General features: G+C 41.6%; 1 long non-coding RNA gene across 1 annotated transcript; it reads left to right on the top strand.

Annotated features, from left to right (window-relative positions):
• Window positions 1-946: 946 nt before the first annotated feature.
• LOC124028882 lies at window positions 947-3,400 on the top strand. The gene is made up of 5 exons (XR_006837675.1): window positions 947-1,051; window positions 1,171-1,312; window positions 1,643-1,727; window positions 2,111-2,236; window positions 3,350-3,400. It is a non-coding gene; the product is annotated as an uncharacterized LOC124028882 (long non-coding RNA).
• Window positions 3,401-8,906: the final 5,506 nt, after the last annotated feature.

Below are 8,906 nucleotides of genomic sequence, written 5' to 3'. Positions count from 1 at the left end.
ATCTTGCGTGGAGCGCCAGATCAAGGGAGATTATCAGTGGTCTTGTATGTCTTCCATTTCCTAATAATTGCTCCCATAGTTGATTTCTTCAAACCAAGCTGCTTACCTATTGCAGATTCAGTCTTCCCAGCCTGGTGCAGGTCTACAATGTTGGTTCTGTTGTCCTTTGACAGCTCTTTCGTCTTGGCCATAGTGGAGTTTGGAGTGTGACTGTTTGAGGTTGTGGACAGGTGTCTTTTATACTGATAACAAGTTCAAACAGGTGCCATTAATACAGGTAACGAGTGGAGGACAGAGGAGCCTCTTAAAGAAGAAGTTACAGGTCTGTGAGAGACAGAAATCTTGCTTGTTTTTAGGTGACCAAATACGTATTTTCCACCATAATTTGCAAATAAATTCATTAAAAATCCTACAATGTGATTTTCTGGATTTTTTTCTCTCATTTTGTCTGTCATCGTTGAAGTGTACCTACAATGAAAATTACAGGCCTCTCTCATATTTTTAAGTGGGAAAACTTGCACAATTGGTGGCTGACTAAATATTTTTTGCCCCACTGTATGTTTCCCATGCCAATAAAGCCCCTTTAATTGAAAGAGAGAGAGAGAGATGTTTATAGTCAGGCAGGAAGGGAAATAGTCGTTAGCATGGCGTTGGAGCTTCTCTTTTGTAGGCCCAAGGCCAGTTCTGTCCACGCTTGGGCCATTAAAACACACACAAACATCCAGGTACCTTCTCTGGCCACGCTTGAGCCATTAAAACTGTATAAAGCAGGACAGCATGCACCACACACACACTTTAGCCATTACGAATGCCTTGGTCAGAGTCACGCCACTTCAAAACATCAAGCCACTTAGCCTTTAAAACAGAACAGGCTGAAGCAGTCTTTTTTTTTTTTTTAAGCAGCTCGTAAACATTTCCCAGAGTTCACTGCTGCTGTTGTTGTTTGCAGGTTGCTAACGGTGACAACCCTTGGTCTGGGGAGGAGCTTACACCAACAAGACAGCCGGGGGATGGGACACCCAGGGATACGCGCAGACTCAACAGAATGCAGGTGACACACAAAGACAAACAAGATGTTTGTAAATGTTGTTGTATTTGTAATGTTGCATTTATTAGTTTTTTTATTTTTATAATGTCCTTGTTTGTGCGTGTGCATTTGTGCGTGTGAAGGTGATGATGACGATGATGGTGAGTGGGATGAAGAGTGGGATGATGCCAGATCAACAGGGGTTTATGGAGAAACTACAGGGGAGGAGGAAGGAGAGGCGACAGGCCGCAACACACACACACACATGAAGATATCCCTCAACAAGTAAGACACACAAACACTCACCCTTATTTATTTTTAAATGTTGCATTTCACTAGGGTTGAAAAATTCTGGTAACTTTTCAAAAAATAGTGTTCAAAGCTGTCATCAAGGCAAAGCGTGGCTACTTTGAAGAATCTCAAATATAAAATATATTTTGATTTGTTTAACACTTTTTTTGGTTACTACATGATTCCATATGTGTTATTTCAAAGTTTTATTGTCTTCACTAATATTTTACAATGTAGAAAATAGTAAAAATAAAGAAAAACCCTTGAAAGAGTAGGTGTGTCCAAACTTTTGACTGGTACTGTAGGTCCGTATTCTTCCACTAGGTTTGCGTTCTCTAAGATCCCCAACCCAGAGGTGTACCTCCTGGCTAAACTACCACCCAAAGGCAAAGACAGACTGGCCATCTATGTGAGTCATCCATCTGTTCTACACATTTACATTACATTACAGTAACATTACATTGACATTACTTTACAATAAATTACTTTGACATCCATCTGCATTACTTTACATTACTTTTACAAGGCACTTCATTTACATTATATTACATTCACATTACATTTATGGGGGAAACTTTGTTACTCAAGATGGTAATAGCAATGTAGTAATGTGTGTGTGTGTGTGTGTGTGTGTGTGTGTGTGTGTGTGTGTGTGTGTGTGTGTGTGTGTGTGTGTGTGTGTGTGTGTGTGTGTGTGTGTGTGTGTGTGTGTGTGTGTGTGTGTGTGTGTGTGTGTGTGTGTGTGTGTGTGTGTGTGTGTGTGTGTGTGTGTGCGCGCGCACGCACGCGTAGATGGGAGATGTGGGGCCAGTCTGGCTGTATCCCCAGTCTCCTCTTGACTGTGTCGTGGCTGATCCTAAAAAGGGCTCTAAGATGTATGGGCTGAAGAGTTACATAGAATATCAGGTCACACCCAACGTGAGTATCACACACACACACACTAGTGCTGAGCGATTAGTGCTTTTTGAGGTCGTTTCAGTTCGGTGAAAAATAAATAATTTTTCCATTTTGATTTGTATAAAAAAAAGATATATATGCTTAAGCTTTTTAATAGAAATGAAATTTTAGTAGAAATTCCAAAGCCACATTTTTAGAACTTTCAATTTTCTTATTGAGTTTTTAAAAAATGTATTATTATTATATATTTTTTTGTCATCTCTGCTCAGCCAACCATCTAACCTCATTTACAAGTCATCCTATTTAGCTAGGCTAGTAACTAGCTAGCTGGCTATCTAGTAGCTACCTAATATGTAATAATAACTAGCTAGCTAGTAGCTACCTAATATGTAATAGTAACTAGCTAGCTAGTAGCTACCTAATATGTAATAGTAACTAGCTAGCTTGTAGCTACCTAATATGTAATAGTAACTAGCTAGCTTGTAGCTACCTAATATGTAATAGTAACTAGCTAGCTAGTAGCTACCTAATATGTAATAGTAACTAGCTAGCTTGTAGCTACCTAATATGTAATAGTAACTAGCTAGCTAGTAGCTACCTAATATGCTGCAGAGCTGTCTGACGATAAAACTATTTTAGTTGTTCTTCAAAGTAGATAGGACATACTTTCAAGACGGCTAATTACCAAGTACTACAAATATTAATCGGGTACAGCTACCTAACGAACTGTCAATATCCCTATTGTCGTTGTGCTGTGTACATTCCTCTCTCATGTGTCTTTCTGGGGCCGGAAGAGCAGGGCAGGCGCAATGGATTATAGTCATTGTAGTTAATTACCACGTTTTCTGCCCTGAACTAAGTTTAATATTTTCTGTTGAAAACTACAACTTCCAGCGGCCCACAGTTTGTTCTTGATCTGATTTCTCTACCGGCGCGCAGAGCTCACAAAAAATACAAACTAAATGGAATTCAAGTAATTGAACTGACGTCGGTCAATTTAGTTGTTTAATAACACACACACACACACACACACACACACACACACACACACACACACACACACACACACACACACACACACACACACACACACACACACACACTTCTCTGACTCTTCTTTTTGTGTTTTCACAGACGACCAACAGACCTGTCAATCACAGGTATAAGCATTTTGATTGGCTGTTCTGTTTTTGTGTTTTGCCTGACAAACAGTCACAGGTCAGTGGCTTCCCAACAGACCTGTCAATAGGTCAGGTATAAGCTTTTTGATTGGCTGTATGTAAGTCATCCTTTGCATAAATAGTTTGTATTGGAGCCTGTTGACAATGGCCATCCATAAACAGTTCTGTATTGGAGCCTGTTGACAATGGCCATCTGACAAAGTTCATTGGAGCCTGTGACAATGGTCAGTGGTCATAAATAGTTCCATGGAGCCTGTTCAATGGCCTCTAGTGAGGTCATAAATAGTTCTTTTCCTGACAATGGTCTTGTGGTCATAAAAATTGGAGCCTGTTGACAATGGCCATCTTAGTCATAAATAGTTCTGTATTGAGCTGCCATCTAGTGAGGTCATAAATAGTCATCCTTCAAGCATAAATAGTTCTGTATTGGAGCCTGTTGACAATGGCCATCTGGTGAGGTCATAAATAGTTCTGTATTGGAGCCTGTTGACAATGGCCATCTAGTGAGGTCATAAATAGTTCTGTATTGGAGCCTGTTGACAATGGCCATCTAGTGAGGTCATAAATAGTTCTGTATTGGAGCCTGTTGACAATGGCCATCTAGTGAGGTCATAAATAGTTCTGTATTGGCGCCTGTTGACAATGGCCATCTAGTGAGGTCATAAATAGTTCTGTATTGGAGCCTGTTGACAATGGCCATCTAGTGAGGTCATAAATAGTTCTGTATTGGAGCCTGTTGACAATGGCCATCTAGTGAGGTCATAAATAGTTCTGTATTGGAGCCTGTTGACAATGGCCATCTGGTGAGGTCATAAATAGTTCTGTATTGGAGCCTGTTGACAATGGCCATCTAGTGAGGTCATAAATAGTTCTGTATTGGAGCCTGTTGACAATGGCCATCTAGTGAGGTGTTTTATCGATTCCCCTGACAGCCCATACACACAAAACGTATGCAAGGCACGTTGGATAAAAGTGTCTTCTAAATGGCATTTATTATTATTATTATTACAGATATAAATGTTAAAGTTTAGTATAAAAGAGGTTTTGTAATTTACTGGTTCAGAATGTCACGATGGTACGTCTATTAAAATGTGGATGAATTAGGTGATGAGAGAAATCCAATGATCTTTTTTTTGCACACAACGCAAAGACCGAGGGGGGGGGGGGAATATGATGGTGGATGTTGTCGGCTTATACGGCCGGGAGATAGGGTTAGTAGGGACAAAACGCATATCAGGGTGAAATCAAAACATAAAAAGTGCATGAACGGTCAAGTAGTGCTGCCGGGTGAATAAAGTGGAAGGAAATGGGTTTAACAGTACCATGTAATTAACAAGAGGTAAATGGGTTTAACAGTAACACATAATAAGGAGGGAAATGGGTTTAACAGTACCATGTAATTAACAGGAAGTAAATGGGTTTAACAGTACCATGTAATTAACAGGAAGTAAATGGGTTTAACAGTACCATGTAATTAACAGGAAGGAATGGGTTTAACAGTACCAAATTAACAGGGTAAATGGGTTTAACAGTACCATGTTTAACAATTAACAGGAAGTAAATGGGTTTAACAGTACCATGTAATTAACAAGAGGTAAATGGGTTTAACAGTAATTAACACCATAATTACAGGAGGAAATGGGTTTAACAGTACCATGTAATTAACAGGAAGTAAATGGGTTTAACAGTACCATGTAATTAAAGTAAATGGGTTTAACAGTACCATGTAATTAACAGGAAGTAAATGGGTTTAACAGTACCATGTAATTAACAGGAAGGAAATGGGTTTAACAGTACCATGTAATTAACAGGAAGTAAATGGGTTTAACAGTACCATGTAATTAACAGGAAGTAAATGGGTTTAACAGTGCCATGTAATTAACAGGAAGTAAATTAACAGGGGTTTAACAGTACCATGTAATTAACAAGAAATGGGTTTAACAGTACCAAATAACATGGGGGTTTAACAGTGCCATGTAATTAACAGGAAGGAAATGGGTTTAATAGTACCATGTAATTAACAGGAAGGAAATGGGTTTAACAGTACCATGTAATTAACAAGAAGGTAAATGGGTTTAACAGTGCCATGTAATTAACAGGAAGTAAATGGGTTTAACAGTACCATGTAATTAACAGGAAGGAAATGGGTTTAACAGTACAGATTATAACAGAAAATGACCAAGATGTTCAAATGTTCATAAATGACCAGCATGGTCAAATAATAATAAGGCAGAACAGTTGAAACTGGAGCAGCAGCACAGTCAGGTGGACTGGGGACAGCAAGGAGCCATCATGTCAGGTAGTCCTGGGGCACGGTCCTAGGGCTCAGGTCCTCCGAGAGAGAGAGAAAGAAAGAGAATTAGAGAGAGCATATGTGGGGTGGCCAGTCCTCTTCTGGCTGTGCCGGGTGGAGATTATAACAGAACGTGGCCAAGATGTTCAAATGTTCATAAATGACCAGCATGGTTGAATAATAGTAAGGCAGAACAGTTGAAACTGGAGCAGGAGCATGGCCAGGTGGACTGGGGACAGCAAGGAGTCCTCATGTCAGGTAGTCCTGGGACATGGTCCTAGGGCCCAGGCCAGTTGAAACTGGAGCAGCAGCATGGCCAGGTGGACTGGGGACAGCAAGGAGTCATCATGTCAGGTAGTCCTGGGGCATGGTTCTAGGGCTCAGGTCCTCCGAGAGAGAGAAGAAGGAGAGAAGGAGAGAATTAGAGAACGCACACTTAGATTTACACAGGACACCGAATAGGACAGGAGAAGTACTCCAGATAAACAAACTGACCCTAGCCCCCGACACATAAACTACTGCAGCATAAATACTGGAGGCTGAGACAGGAGGGTCAGGAGACACTGTGGCCCCATCCGAGGACACCCCGGACAGGGCCAAACAGGAAGGATATAACCCCACCCACTTTGCCAAAGCACAGCCCCCACACCACTAGAGGAAATCTACAACCACCAACTTACCATCCTGAGACAAGGCCGAGTATAGCCCACAAAGATCTCCGACACGGTACAACCCAAGGGGGGGGAAACCCAGACAGGCCGACCACAACAGTGAATCAACCCACCCAGGTGCGCACCCCCAGGGACGGCACGAGAGAGCCCCAGCAAGCCAGTGACTCAGCCCCGTAACAGGGTTAGAGGCAGAGAATCCCAGTGGAAAAAGGGGAACCGGCCAGGCAGAGACAGCAAGGGCGGTTCGTTGCTCCAGAGCCTTTCCGTTCACCTTCCCACTCCTGGGCCAGACTACACTCAATCATATGACCCACTGAAGAGATGAGTCTTCAGTAAAGACTTAAAGGTTGAGACCGAGTTTGCGTCTCTGACATGGGTAGGCAGACCGTTCCATAAAAATGGAGCTCTATAGGAGAAAGCCCTGCCTCCAGCTGTTTGCTTAGAAATTCTAGGGACAATTAGGAGGCCTGCGTCTTGTGACCGTAGCGTACGTATAGGTATGTACGGCAGGACCAAATCAGAGAGGTAGGTAGGAGCAAGCCCATGTAATGCTTTGTAGGTTAGCAGTAAAACCTTGAAATCAGCCCTTGCTTTGACAGGAAGCCAGTGTAGAGAGGCTAGCACTGGAGTAATATGATCAAATTTTTGGTTCTAGTCAGGATTCTAGCAGCCGTATTTAGCACTAACTGAAGTTTATTTAGTGCTTTATCCGGGTAGCCGGAAAATAGAGCATTGCAGTAGTCTAACCTAGAAGTGACAAAAGCATGGATTAATTTTTCTGCATCATTTTTGGACAGAAAGTTTCTGATTTTTGCAATGTTACGTAGATGGAAAAAAGCTGTCCTCGAAATGGTCTTGATATGTTCTTCAAAAGAGATCAGGGTCAGAGTAACGCCGAGGTCCTTCACAGTTTTATTTGAGACGACTGTACAACCATTAAGATTAATTGTCAGATTCAACAGAAGATCTCTTTGTTTCTTGGGACCTAGAACAAGCATCTCTGTTTTGTCCGAGTTTAATAGTAGAAAGTTTGCAGCCATCCACTTCCTTATGTCTGAAACACATGCTTCTAGCGAGGGCAATTTTGGTGCTTCACCGTGTTTCATTGAAATGTACAGCTGTGTGTCATCCGCATAGCAGTGAAAGTTTACATTATGTTTTGAATAACATCCCCAAGAGGTAAAATATATAGTGAAAACAATAGTGGTCCTAAAACAGAACCTTGAGGAACACCGAAATGTACAGTTGATTTGTCAGAGGACAAACCATTCACAGAGACAAACTGATATCTTTCCGACAGATAAGACCTAAACCAGGCCAGAACATGTCCGTGTAGACCAATTTGGGTTTCCAATCTCTCCAAAGAATGTGGTGATCGATGGTATCAAAAGCAGCACTAAGGTCTAGGAGCACGAGGACAGATGCAGAGCCTCGGTCCGATGCCATCAAAATGTCATTTACCACCTTCACAAGTGCCGTCTCAGTGCTATGATGGGGTCTAAAACCAGACTGAAGCATTTCGTATACATTGTTTGTCTTCAGGAAGGCAGTGAGTTGCTGCGCAACAGCCTTCTCTAAAATCTTTGAGAGGAATGGAAGATTTGATATAGGCCGATAGTTTTTTATATTTTCTGGGTCAAGGTTTGGCTTTTTCAAGAGAGGCTTTATTACTGCCACTTTTAGTGAGTTTGGTACACATCCAGTGGATAGAGAGCCGTTTATTATGTTCAACATAGGAGGGCCAAGCACAGGAAGCAGCTCTTTCAGTAGTTTAGTTGGAATAGGGTCCAGTATACAGCTTGAAGGTTTAGAGGCCATGATTATTTTCATCATTGTGTCAAGAGATATAGTACTAAAACACTTGAGCGTCTCTCTTGATCCTAGGTCCTGGCAGAGTTGTGCAGACTCAGGACAACTGAGGTTTGGAGGAATACGCAGGTTTAAAGAGGAGTCCGTAATTTGCTTTCTAATAATCATAATCTTTTCCTCAAAGAAGTTCATGAATTTATCACTGCTAAAGTGCAAGTCATCCTCTCTTGGGGAATGCTGCTTTTTAGTTAGCTTTGCCACAGTATCAAGGAATTTCGGATTGTTCTTATTTTCCTCAATTAAGTTAGAAAAATAGGACGATCGAGCAGCAGTAAGGGCTCTTCGGTACTGCACGGTACCATCCTTCCAAGCTAGTCGGAAGACTTCCAGTTTGGTGTGGCGCCATTTCCGTTCCAATTTTCTGGAAGCTTGCTTCAGAGCTCGGGTATTTTCTGTGTACCATGGAGCTAGTTTCTTATGAGACATTTTTTTAGTTTTTAGGGGTGCAACTGCATCTAGGGTATTGCGCAAGGTTAAATTGAGATCCTCAGTTAGGTGGTTAACGGATTTTTGTCCTCTGGCGTCCTTGGGTAGGCAGAGGGAGTCTGGAAGGGCATCAAGGAATCTTTGTGTTGTCTGTGAATTTATAGCACGACTTTTGATGTTCCTTGGTTGGGGTCTGAGCAGATTATTTGTTGCAATTGCAAACGTAATAAAATGGTGGTCTGATAGTCCAG

The sequence above is a fragment of the Oncorhynchus gorbuscha genome, unplaced genomic scaffold (assembly GCF_021184085.1).
Source record: "Oncorhynchus gorbuscha isolate QuinsamMale2020 ecotype Even-year unplaced genomic scaffold, OgorEven_v1.0 Un_scaffold_4947, whole genome shotgun sequence".
NCBI classification, from domain to species: Eukaryota; Metazoa; Chordata; class Actinopteri; order Salmoniformes; family Salmonidae; genus Oncorhynchus; species Oncorhynchus gorbuscha.
The sequence above is the reverse complement of the archived record's forward strand: the minus strand, read 5'-3'. Positions and strand labels throughout refer to the sequence as shown.